Below are 13,303 nucleotides of genomic sequence, written 5' to 3'. Positions count from 1 at the left end.
AAAGCATGTCTCTCTCAAGGATTCGCTCTGTGCTATCCTGCAGTGCTGGCAGACTGAGCCCACTTTTGGAGTGAAGTAAATAGAGAAAAGAGGAGAAGATAATTCTCTCCCTTCCCCCTCCAGATGGACTGAAGGCCCCTTTCCCAGTTCCACTGGCCAGAGTCTTCTCTCAGATCTTCAGGTGCCCGCACTGTTGCTGCTGTCCCCAGGCAGTAGCTGGGGCTGCTCTCAGGACCAGCCAGAAGCAAAAAAATTGAAAAACAAGAAAGAAAGAAGAGAGGAAGGAAGGGAGGGAGGGAAGGAGGGAGGGAGGGAGGGAGGGACTAGGAAAGAAAGAGAGAGAAAGAAAGAAAAACAATGAAGGGATTTCCCACCTATTCCCTGCTCCCTAGCATTCAGGGGCCTCTTTTCCCAATCCACTGGAAATAGAGGATTTCTCAGTTTTGCTGTCCATCCCCACTGGGCTGATTTGGTCCAACCCCCCGTTAAAATTAGGTGATGGAGGAAAAAAAGAAAAACCTGTTAAACTCATTCCTGTTATTCAAGTTTTTCTTCATTCTTCCATCTGCCTGTTCCTGTTTACTTTTCAAAGTCTGCAGGTAGTTGCTTTGTGTATTTTTTCTATATGTTTTAGTTGTAATCAGTGTAAGAGAGGCTATAGTCAGCTTACTCTATTTGGCTGCAGCCAGAAGGCCATAGATGTATATAACATGGCATGACATTAATGGTCAATAATTTATTAAACCATTTCTCCTAGTACTGAACATTTAGATCATTTGAAATTTTTCACTATGACAAATCATTGAACATCTCTCTTTGCCTTAGGTTAATTTCATTTTTTGTTTACTTGTCAAAAATAACAGCCTGCTTCACTTAAGGTGCATCAGTATTTACTAAAACTTTCTTTTACATTCTGATCTTTGCCATCCATTAATTTTCAAGAATGACAACCAAATACACAGATCTACACAACAAGTTTCTGTTTGGATAAACTGCTCTATACCTGCCAAGTAGAACAGAACCATTTAAGATGATTGAAAGTGTTCATAAAATAATATAGACACAACTACCTCTGGCTTTAACTGACCACGAAGTAGCACCTATAGAAACTAGTATCGGTAAGGCTTTATATGTTTTGATTTGTTTGTTAATGAGATTTAAATGACCCTTTTCTCAAATTTGAAGAGAGATACGCCTGTCCACAAATAAAATGGTTTTCCTTAAAAAGTGAATATCATGAGGTATTAAATTACATATGACTAATTTTTGTGATACATCAAGTCACTATGATCTGGAAGTCTGACTACATTTTTTTTTTTTTTTTTTTTTTTTTTGAGAGGGCATCTCTCATATTTATTGATCAAATGGTTGTTAACAACAATAAAATTCAGTATAGGGGGGTCAATGCTCAATGTACAATCATTAATCCATCTCAAGCCTAATTCTCGTCAGTCTCCAATCTTCTGAAGCATAACGAACAAGTTCTTACATGGTGAACGAATTCTTACAGAGTGAATAAATTCTTACATGGTGAACAGTACAAGGGCATTCATCACAGAAACTTTCGGTTTTGATCATGCAATATGACCTATAAACCATCAGGTCAAATATGAATATTCATTTGATTTTTGTACTTGATTTATATGTTGATCCCACATTTCTCCTATTATTATTATTATTTTTATTTTTAATAAAATGCTGAAGTGGTAGGTAGATGCAAGATAAAGGTAGAAAACATAGTTTAGTGCTGTAAGAAGGCAAATGTAGATGATCAGATGATCAGGTGTGTGCCTATGGACTAAGTATTAATCCAGGCTAGACAAGGGCAGCAAGACATCCACGGATGCAGAAGATTTCTCTCAAAGCAGGGGGGGTGAGGTTCTGAGCCTCACCTCTGTTGATCCCCAAATTCTCACCTGATGGCCCCCCTGCGACTGTGCCTGTCTTAGGTTGTTCCTCCCTTGAGGAATCTTACCCGTCTCTGGCTAACCAGTCATCTTCCGGGGCCATACAGGGAAATGTAAAGTTGGTAAGTGAGAGAGAAGCCATATTGTTTGCAAAGGTTAGCTTTTAACTTCTTTGCAGATTTATGCCCTGTGGCTTCTATGCCCAGCACTTGTCTCGAGGTATCTTTACCACCTGGAGGAATTATGATACTCGGTAAATTCGATATGAGGCACGAATTCTATTTAAGGTTTGTAATTAGGAAGGAAGAAGAAAAGCTATAGATGTAGCATATGAAGGAAACTTGGGAGGATTGATTATTTCTTTGACATATCTTCTTGTATAGTACCTTAAGTATGTATAGGTTTTAAACTACTAACTAATTTGCACACACATATTGACATAATAGGAATACGGTGACATAAACAAAGCAAATCTATAATTACCAGCCATCTCCAGTGAAGCCAAGAAAACCATTTAGGCACCCTAGGCATTTGTGAAAATTTATCTATGATATGATGGATATTTTCGAACTGTACTTGAACCATCAGACAAATTAAAGCAGCCCATTTCTGGGATCTGTTCACATCCCATATGTTCTTTTAACCATAGATAGTCTATAGTCATGAGATTTTGGGGTGCTACAACTTGCACCCCTCCCAACTCCTGGTTGAGTTCCAACAGTACAGATCCAGTCAAATTCGTTGTCTCACTGTATGCACATGCCAGCCTAGACATCTCCCTCCTCCTTCTCATGGCAAGTCCAGGAGATGGTGGGCTGGATGCAGCCACAACCGCAGCATCGTCCGGATCCCTGTGGAGGCTTTTTGATGATCATCCCCCGGCACGAGTCCTCCAGAGAGTGCTGATGCCGGAAGCTCCTCCTCATATCGTATCTTAGTTCATTTTCTGGGTATCCAAGCTAGGCCTTGATCTTCTGCGTAGAAACAAACAGACCCTTTGCCCACACTTTGACATGCCCTCTATACCACTGTGCAGAACTCATTGGAGGTCAGCACACAGTAACTGCTTTTTTTTTTTTTTTTTAATTAAGAGAAAGGAATATTATCAGAAAAGAGTACCTCCATAGCTGATCATCTGACACCCTTTAAGTGATCAACATTAAGGATATTTAAAGCATGCGTTGATCTTTGATTTACCAATAGTTTTATCCTGTTAAGGAGTAATCCCCCTTTTCTTTCTTTCTTTCTTTCTTTTTTTTTTTTTTTAAATTTTTAATCTACACTTACCTGAAGAATACTATGTTTACTATGCTCTCCCCTATATCAGGTCCCCCCTAACAACCACATTACGGTTACTGTCCATCAGCTTAGCAAAATGTTGTAGAGTCACTACTTGTCCTCTCTGTGTTGTGCAGCCCACCCTCCCCTTTCTCCCTCCCCCCCATGCATGCTAATCTTAATACCCCCCTTCTTCTTCCCCCCCCTTATCCCTCCCTGCCCACCCATCCTCCCCAGTTCCTTTCCCTTTGGTACCTGTTAGTCCATTTTTGGGTTCTGTAATTCTGCTGCTGTTTTGTTCCTTCAGTTTTTCCTTTGTTCCTATACTCCTCAGATGAGTGAAATCATTTGGTATTTCTCTTTCTCCGCTTGGCTTATTTCACTGAGCATAATACTCTCCAGCTCCATCCATGTTGCTGCAAATGGTTGGATTTTTCCACTTCTTATGGCTGAGTAGTATTCCATTGTGTATATGTACCACATCTTCTTTATCCATTCATCTACAGATGGACATTTAGGTTGCTTCCAATTCTTGGCTATTGTAAATAGTGCTGCGATAAACATAGGAGTGCATCTGTCTTTCTCAAACTTGATTGCTGCGTTCTTAGGGTAAATTCCTAGGAGTGGAATTCCTGGGTCAAATGGTAGGTCTGTTTTGAGCATTTTGATGCACCTCCATACTGCTTTCCACAATGGTTGAACTAATTTACATTCCCACCAGCAGTGTAGGAGGGTTCCCCTTTCTCCACAGCCTCGCCAACATTTGTTGTTGTTTGTCTTTTGGATGGCAGCTATCCTTACTGGTGTGAGGTGATACCTCATTGTAGTTTTAATTTGCATTTCTCTGATAATTAGCGATGTGGAGCATCTTTTCATGTGTCTCTTGGCCATCTGTATTTCTTTTTTGGAGAACTGTCTGTTCAGTTCCTCTGCCCATTTTTTAATTGGGTTATTTGTTTTTTGTTTGTTGAGGCGTGTGAGCTCTTTATATATTCTGGACGTCAAGCCTTTATCAGATCTGTCATTTTCAAATATATTCTCCCATACTGTAGGGTTCCTTTTTGTTCTATTGATGGTGTCTTTCGCTGTACAGAAGCTTTTCAGCTTAATGTAGTCCCACTTGCTCATTTTTGCTGTTGTTTTCCTTGCCCGGGGAGATATGTTCAAGAAGAGATCACTCATGTTTATGTCTAAGAGGTTTTTGCCTATGTTTTTTTCCAAGAGTTTAATGGTTTCGTGACTTACATTCAGGTCTTTGATCCATTTTGAGTTTACCTTTGTATATGGGGTTAGACAATGGTCCAGTTTCATTCTCCTACATGTAGCTGTCCAGTTTTGCCAGCACCATCTGTTGAAGAGACTGTCATTTTGCCATTGTATGTCCATGGCTCCTTTATCAAATATTAATTGACCATATATGTTTGGGTTAATTTCTGGGGTCTCTAATCTGTTCCACTGGTCTGTGGCTCTGTTCTTGTGCCAGTACCAAATTGTCTTGATTACTATGGCTTTGTAGTAGAGCTTGAAGTTGGGGAGTGAGATACCCCCTACTTTATTCTTCTTTTTCAGGATTGCTTTGGCTATTCGGGGTCTTTGGTGTTTCCATATGAATTTTTGAATTATTTGTTCCAATTCATTGAAGAATGTTGCTGGTAATTTGAGAGGGATTGCATCAAATTTGTATATTGCTTTTGGCAGGATGGCCATTTTGACGATATTAATTCTTCCTAGCCATGAGCATGGGATGAGTTTCCATTTATTAGTGTCCCCTTTAATTTCTCTTAAGAGTGACTTGTAGTTTTCAGAGTATAAGTCTTTCACTTCCTTGGTTAGGTTTATTCCTAGGTATTTTATTCTTTTTGATGCAATGGTGAATGGAATTGTTTTCCTGATTTCTCTTTCTATTGATTCGTTGTTAGTGTATAGGAAAGCTACAGATTTCTGTGTGTTGATTTTGTATCCTGCAACTTTGCTGTATTCCGATATCAGTTCTAGTAGTTTTGGAGTGGAGTCTTTAGGGTTTTTTATGTACAGTATCATATCATCTGCAAATAGTGACAGTTTAACTTCTTCTTTACCAATCTGGATTCCTTGTATTTCTTTGTTTTGTCTGATTGCCGTGGCTAGGACCTCCAGTACTATGTTAAATAACAGTGGGGAGAGTGGGCATCCCTGTCTGGTTCCCGATCTCAGTGGAAATGCTTTCAGCTTCTCGCTGTTCAGTATAATGCTGGCTGTGGGTTTATCATATATGGCCTTTATTATGTTGAGGTACTTGCCCTCTATTCCCATTTTGCTGAGAGTTTTTATCATGAATGGATGTTGAATTTTGTCAAATGCTTTTTCAGCATCTATGGAGATGATCATGTGGTTTTTGTCTTTCTTTTTGTTGATGTGGTGGATGATGTTGATGGATTTTCGAATGTTGTACCATCCTTGCATCCCTGGGATGAACCCCACTTGGTCATGGTGTATGATCCTTTTGATATACTGTTGAATTCTGTTTGCTAATATTTTATTGAGTATTTTTGCATCTACGTTCATCAGGGATATTGGTCTGTAATTTTCTTTTTTGGTGGGGTCTTTGCCTGGTTTTGGTATTAGGGTGATGTTGGCTTCATAGAATGAGTTTGGGAGTATTCCCTCTTCTTCTATTTTGTGGAACACTTTAAGGAGAATGGGTATTATGTCTTCTCTGTGTGTCTGATAAAATTCCGAGGTAAATCCGTCCGGCCCCGGGGTTTTGTTCTTGGGTAGTTTTTTGATTACTGTTTCAATTTCTTTGCTTGTAATTGGTTTGTTTAACTTTTGTGTTTCTTCCTTGGTCAGTCTTGGGAGGTTGTATTTTTCTAGGAAGTTGTCCATTTCTTCTAGGTTTTCCAGCTTGTTGGCATATAGGTTTTCATAGTAGTCTTTAATAATTCTTTGTATTTCTGTGGAGTCTGTCGTGATTTTTCCATTCTCATTTCTGATTATGTTGATTTGTGTTGACTCTCTTTTTCTCTTAATAAGTTGGGCTAGAGGCTTATCTATTTTGTTTATTTTCTCAAAGAACCAGCTCTTGGTTTCGTTGATTTTTGCTATTGTTTTATTCTTCTCAATTTTGTTTATTTCTTCTCTGATCTTTATTATGTCCCTCCTTCTGCTGACTTTAGGCCTCATTTGTTCTTCTTTTTCCAGTTTTAATAATTGTGATGTTAGACTATTCATTTGGGATTGTTCTTCCTTCTTCAAGTGTGCCTGGATTGCTATATACTTTCCTCTTAAGACTGCTTTCGCTGCATCCCACAGAAGTTGGGGCTTAGTGTTGTTGTTGTCATTTGTTTCTATATATTCCTTGATCTCTATTTTGATTTGTTCATTGATCCATTGATTATTTAGTAGCATGTTGTTAAGCCTCCATGTGTTTGTGAGCCTTTTTGTTTTCTTTGTAGAATTTATTTCTACTTTCATACCTTTGTGGTCTGAAAAATTGGTTGGTAGAATTTCAATATTGTGGAATTTACTGAGGCTCTTTTTGTGAGCTAGTATGTGGTCTATTCTAGAGAATGTTCCATGTGCACTTGAGAAGAATGTATATCCTGTTGCTTTTGGATGTAAAGTTCTATAGATGTCTATTAGGTCCATCTGTTCTAGTGTGTTGTTCAGTGCCTGTGTGTCTTTACTTATTTTCTGCCCGGTGGATCTATCCTTTGGGGTGAGTGGTGTGTTGAAGTCTCCTACAATGAATGCATTGCAGTCTATTTCCCTCTTTAGTTCTGTTAGTATTTGCTTCACATATGCTGGTGCTCCTGTATTGGGTGCATATATATTTAGAATGGTTATATCCTCTTGTTGGACTAAGCCCTTTATCATTATGTAGTGGCCTTCTTTATCTCTTGTTACTTTCTTTGTTTTGAAGTCTATTTTGTCTGATATTAGTACTGCAACCCCTGCTTTCTTCTCACTGTTGTTTGCCTGAAATATGTTTTTCCATCCCTTGACTTTTAGTCTATGCTTATCTTTGGGTTTAAGGTGAGTTTCTTGTAAGCAGCATATAGATGGGTCTTGCTTTTTTATCCATTCTATTACTCTATGTCTTTTGATTGGTGCATTAAGTCCATTTACATTTAGGGTGACTATTGAAAGATATGTACTTATTGCCATTGCAGGCTTTAGATTCGTGGTTACCAAAGGTTCAAGGTTAGCTTCTTTAGTATCTTACTGCCTAACTTAGCTCGCTTATTGAGCTGTTATATACACTGTCTGGAGAGTCTTTTCTTCTCTCCCTTCTTATTCCTCCTCCTCCCTTCTTCATATGTTGTGTGTTTTGTTCTGTGCTCTTTTTAGGGGTGCTCCCATCTAGAGCAGTCCCTGTAGGATGCCCTGTAGAGGTGGTTTGTGGGAAGCAAATTCCCTCAGCTTTTGCTTGTCTGGGAATTGTTTGATCCCACCATCATATTTAAATGATAGTCGTGCTGGATACAGTATCCTTGGTTCAAGGCCCTTCTGTTTCATTGCATTAAGTATATCATGCCATTCTCTTCTGGCCTGTAGGGTTTCTGTTGAGAAGTCTGATGTTAGCCTGATTGGTTTTCCTTTATAGGTGACCTTTTTCTCTCTAGCTGCCTTTAAAACTCTTTCCTTGTTCTTGATCCTTGCCATTTTAATTATTATGTGTCTTGGTGTTGTCCTCCTTGGATCCTTTCTGTTGGGGGTTCTGTATAATTCCATGGTCTGTTCGATTATTTCCTCCCCCAGTTTGGGGAAGTTTTCAGCAATTATTTCTTCAAAGACACTTTCTATCCCTTTTCCTCTTTCTTCCTCTTCTGGTATCCCTATAATACGAATGTTTTTCCTTTTGTATTGGTCACATATTTCTCTTAGTGTTGTTTCATTCCTGGAGATCCTTTTATCTCTCTCTATGTCAGCTTCTATACGTTCCTGTTCTCTGGCTTCTATTCCTTCAATGGCCTCTTGCATCTTATCCATTCTGCTTATAAATCCTTCCAGGGATTGTTTCACTTCTGTGATCTCTTTCCTGACATCTGTGATCTCCTTCCGGACTTCATCCCACTGCTCTTGCATTTTTCTCTGCATCTCATCCCACTGCTCTTGCATTTTTCTCTGCATCTCATCCCATTGCTCTTGCATTTTTTTCTGCATCTCTGTCAGCATGTTCATGATTTTTATTTTGAATTCTTTTTCAGGAGGACTAGTTAGGTCTGTCTCCTTCTCAGGTGTTGTCTCTGTGATCTTTGTCTGCCTGTAGTTTTGCCTTTTCATGGTGATAGAGATAGTCTGCAGAGCTGGTACAAGTGACCGCTGGAAGAGCTTCCCTTCTTGTTGGTTTGTAGCCTTTTCCTGGGAGAATAGCGACCTCTAGTGGCTTGTGCTGGGCAGCTGTGCGCAGACAGGGCTTCTGCTTCCTGCCCAGTTGCTTTGGGGTTTATCTCCACTGTTGCTGTGGGCTTGGCCTGGCTGGGGCTGTTCCTCCAAAATGGTGGAGCCCCGTTAGAGGGGGAGCAGCCAGGAGACTATTTATCTCCGTAAGGGGCCTCTGTGCTCCCTGCTGCCCAGGGGGTTAGAGTGCCCAGAGATCCCCAGATTCCCTGCTTCTGGTCTAAGTGACCTGTCCTGCCCCTTTAAGATTTCCAAAAAGCACTCTCCAAACCAAAACAACAACAGCAACAATGAGAGAGGGAACAGAAAGGAAAAAAAAAAGAAAAAACACGCGATTTTTTTTTTTTCCTCAGGTGCCGGTCCCAGGCACCCGCGCACTGGTCCTGCTGCCCTGTCTCCCTAGCACCAGGGTCCCTGTCCTTTCAAGGCTTCCAAAAAGCACCCACCCACCAGTCCCGCAGGGAAGGAACGCTCAATATTCTTTGTCCTCAGGCACTGGTCCCACGCACCCGCTCACCAGTCCTGCCGCCCTGCCTCCCTAGCACCGGGGTCCCTGTCCCTTCAAGGCTTCCAAAAAGCACTTGGCAAAAAGAGAGAAAAAAAAGGGGAAAAACGCGCGATTTCTTCCGTCCTCAGGTGCTGGTCTCAGGCACCCACCCACCGGTCCCACAGGGAAAAATGCGGGATATTCTTTGTCCTCAGGTGCCGGTCCCAGGCACCCGCTCACCAGTCCCGCCGCCCTGCCTCCCTAGCACCGGGGTCCCTGTCCCTTTTAGGCTTCCAAAAAGCACTCGCAGAAAAGAGAAAAAAAAAGGGGGAAAAACGCGCGATTTCCTCTGTCCTCAAGTGCCGGTCTCAGGCACCCGCCCACCGGTCCCGCAGGGAAAAACGGGGGATATTCTTTATCCTCAGGCGCCGGTCCCAGCCACCCGCTCACCAGTCCCGCCACCGTGCCTCCCTAGCACTGGGGTCCCCGTCCCTTCAAGGCTTCCAAAAAGCGCTTGCCATAAAGAGAAAAAAAAAAAGGGGAAAAACGCGCGACCTCCTCCGTCCTCAGGCACCGGTCTCAGGCACCCGCCCCCAGGTCTCGCAGGGAGAAACGCGGGATATTCTTTGTCCTCCGGCGCTGTTCCCAGGCACCTCCTCACCGGTCCCGCCACCCTGCCTCCCCAGCAACGGGGGCCCGTCCCTCTAAGGCTTCCAAAAAGCGCTCGCCAAAAAAAAAAACTGCTCCGGTTTCTCTCCACCCGCCGGGAGCCGGGGGGAGGGGCGCTCGGGTCCCGCCGGGCTGGGGCTTGTATCTTACCCCCTTCACAAGGCGCTGGGTTCTTGCAGGTGTGGATGTGGTCTGGATGTTGTCCTGTGTCCTGTGGTCTCTATTTTAGGAAGATTTTTCTTTGTTATATTTTCATAGCTCTATGTGTTTTTGGGAGGAGATTTCCACTGCTCTACTCACGCCGCCATCTTGGCTCCCGCCTGACTACATTTTTAAAAAATTTTTTTTCATTTAAGCTATTTCATTTCACCATAAGAATATGTCTCATGAATTAATTTCTGTATAGTCATCATGCATGCACACAGTGCTATTTGTTGTTGAATGGAATATAGGAGAAATACCCTTTATTAAGTCTTTAATAAAGTATCTGTGGCTCACCGTGGTTAATATGCTTGAGTAGCATCTCTGTAAACAATGCACCAAACTCCAAAGTTGTGGATCGTAGGGAGCTTAAAATTGGAAAAGCATACCTTCCTCCCTGTGTGGAATGCTCCAGTGGAGATGTTTCAGAGAAATGAATATTTGAAAAATAAAAAATGTACTTGAAGTGATTCTTCACTATGAAATCGGTTTGCCCTACTTTTAAAGAATTAGTTTTTTGTTGTTTACCATTTTGATTATTTTGTGTCTATAATAAAAAATTGGTATTAATTCAGAGGTTTCTTTTGTTAGGTTATATTCCAGTGGGAAAAGATCTTTACATCATGACATTGGATAGTACTGCCCTTAAAGGTAACTTGTGTTTTTAAAATGCTTTTATCACCCAGATAGCCAAATCTTAAAGATATCATTACCCTGAATCCTCAAACAAAATGGCTTATCAATGTCCTTGGGTGTTAGTAGGAGAAAAGAAAAAAATGAAACTCTTTAGCTGGAAATGTGAAATGTGCTTATGGGGAGAAATAACCAAGAAGAGGGTTTCTTGAAATATCATAGGAAATTTGTTTGTTGAGTGAATTCATCTTGAAAATTAGATTGTGAATCTGAGAAATTCATACATTATAGCATGTTCTCAGTGTTAATTAGTTCAAGTATTCAAACATTCTTTGCATGCTAAAGGATGTCTTGGGATTTTTTCTGGATTTTTAGTTTATCTACATAAGATTCAATTTGTTGGAATAACCTGGTTATGGCATAGTCTTGTACATAAATAACACACTTGTTCTTAGAATTGAGGCACATTGTGAATGCTGTCGGCTCTTGGTGCCTTTTGCAGTATGTAAAAAATATACATGCTCAGAGAATAAGGACTAATTAGTTATTAGCCTTGTTTATGTCATTCTAGCAAAATACAACATATGCCAATTTCATAATCTTTTAGAGAAACTTTGCTTGATAATAGGTAGAGTGTGAGAACCAAAATACTAAGAAGAGAAAAAACATTTCTGTAGGAACAATTCTCTACAATAATTAGAATACTCACGTCCCTTCTCCCCATTTTTAATTTGCTTAAAATTTAATATTTCAAAATTTCCCCAATTAAATGTTTTTGGTGGCATCCATGTAGTTTGTTTGATTCTTTTCATGTTTCTTTCTCGATTTGAGGTTTTTTTCTTCTTGTTTCAGAAAAGGGGTCTGAAGGTGATGGAGATTTAACGGTGGAGCCATAGATGTGGCCAGTGAGAAACTGCTCTTAAGCAAGTGGACTCTTATCCAGACCAACAGAGTATTTGAGAAAACTAAGAGCATGTAATCACAAGAAGTTGTCATTTTTTAAAACTTTGATGTGTCAGAAACAAAAATAGCTCTCAAATGACTGTGCTGTGTATTTTAGGGATATTGCTGCACATGTGGATCTGGGATTTTCCTTCTCCCTTTAAATGTGTTATGTTTCTAATAAGTTGGGAGGTTTATTTTGCTCAACTTGCTAACACATTACTAACGTTTAAAAAAACTACTATGGTTTCCTTTGAATAAAGTGTTTTAAATTAAAAATGATAGGTTTATAACTATTATACGATGCTACTTAGGAGGATGACTTTTTGTTCATAGTAACTTCTTCAGAATATTTTGTTCTGTTTCTGCAACTTTGACTTGTCTGTTTAAACATTTGACTAATATTATGTTTGAATTTGGAAGTATTCTAATGTGATGCAAGATTTGAATAAAATTTATCCTTAAAGGTCTGGTGGTCTCATTTCATGAAAAAGGAAATAGGATTCTGGAATATCTGGTTTGGGAATATCTGTAGTGGAATCACAAGTCTATAATGGGGGAAATAGTAATATTAAATGTTAACTCTTATGTGTTAGTCACTCACTGGTACTTTAAATGCATGTTGTCATCTAATCCTTGACTCTGAGATGCACAGATTAGATCTCAGAGAAAATTAAAGCTTTTTAGAGAAGTTAAATAACTTGCCTAATGTCAAAGACCTAGTGAGTCTCAGATGCTTGATCAAACCCAGATCCATCTAGCTTTAAAGTCCATGCCTTTAAAACATGGCTTTGTATAGATGGGAGTATGCAAAGTATGGATCCTGGCTTTAGGAAACAGGTTCTAGCAATATGCAGTTTACAAGATATGTGACCTGGGCTGGTTATGTAACATCTTTGAGCTTTATCTTATCTTCCATACCTGTAAAATGGGAATAATAAGATGTTTCTTGCAGTGTTTCTAAGATTAGACATAATTCATGTAAGGTACTTGGAAAGTAGAAGATACTCAATAAATATTTCCTTGTTCCCCAGAAAGATACTCAGCAATAGTGTGCTAGGTTAGTTTTTAGCTGGAACTCATTGGATCCTTCCAGCACTTATTTTCTCCTGTCATCGTCTTCATGTACCACCAACAAAGGATCTTAAGGGGGGGTGCTATGGGATGGTACACGAAGGCAACAGGGCTACCCATTTCTAAAGTGAATCAGATGGTTTGCTGTGACAGTAGGGACAGACGTATGCACAGGGAACATTATCAGCCCCCGAAGCCTGATGGGGATAGTGAGAATAAGAGCTTAAAAACTGGGTATAGTTTCAACAAGTAGAAAGGAAGATTTGAATCAAACACAGTTGAGGGAGATGAGTTTATTGCTTGTCCCTGGGATAATGAATAGACAAATTTGGTTCATTCGTGTAGTAGACAGAGTTGTGAAATACTGGGAGGAAATGTCAGAGAAGGTGTTAGGGCCAGACTACAGAAAAAGTCCTCAGTTCTGTGCTAAGGAGTTTAAGTCTCTATTTAAAAATTTTTAACCTAAGTAGCTAGAGGATAGAATATCAGATATCTCAAATGAGTGATTTTGTACCTTAAAACGTTAAAATAGGCCTGAAATGCCAAATTGGAATACACAACTTATTAAGGGCAAAAGGGTTAGGGGTGGAATAGTTAACCAGGTTTGCTTACTGACTAACCCTCTTCACACATGGTAAATTAAGCTTAATTATGGAGAATTCATAGAAACAAGACCATACTTAAACTAAAATATACTCAGCTAATGAGTGGCATATATTTTTGTACCTCT

This window comes from Manis javanica, chromosome 16 (assembly GCF_040802235.1).
Source record: "Manis javanica isolate MJ-LG chromosome 16, MJ_LKY, whole genome shotgun sequence".
Taxonomy (NCBI): Eukaryota; Metazoa; Chordata; class Mammalia; order Pholidota; family Manidae; genus Manis; species Manis javanica.
The sequence above is the reverse complement of the archived record's forward strand: the minus strand, read 5'-3'. Positions refer to the sequence as shown.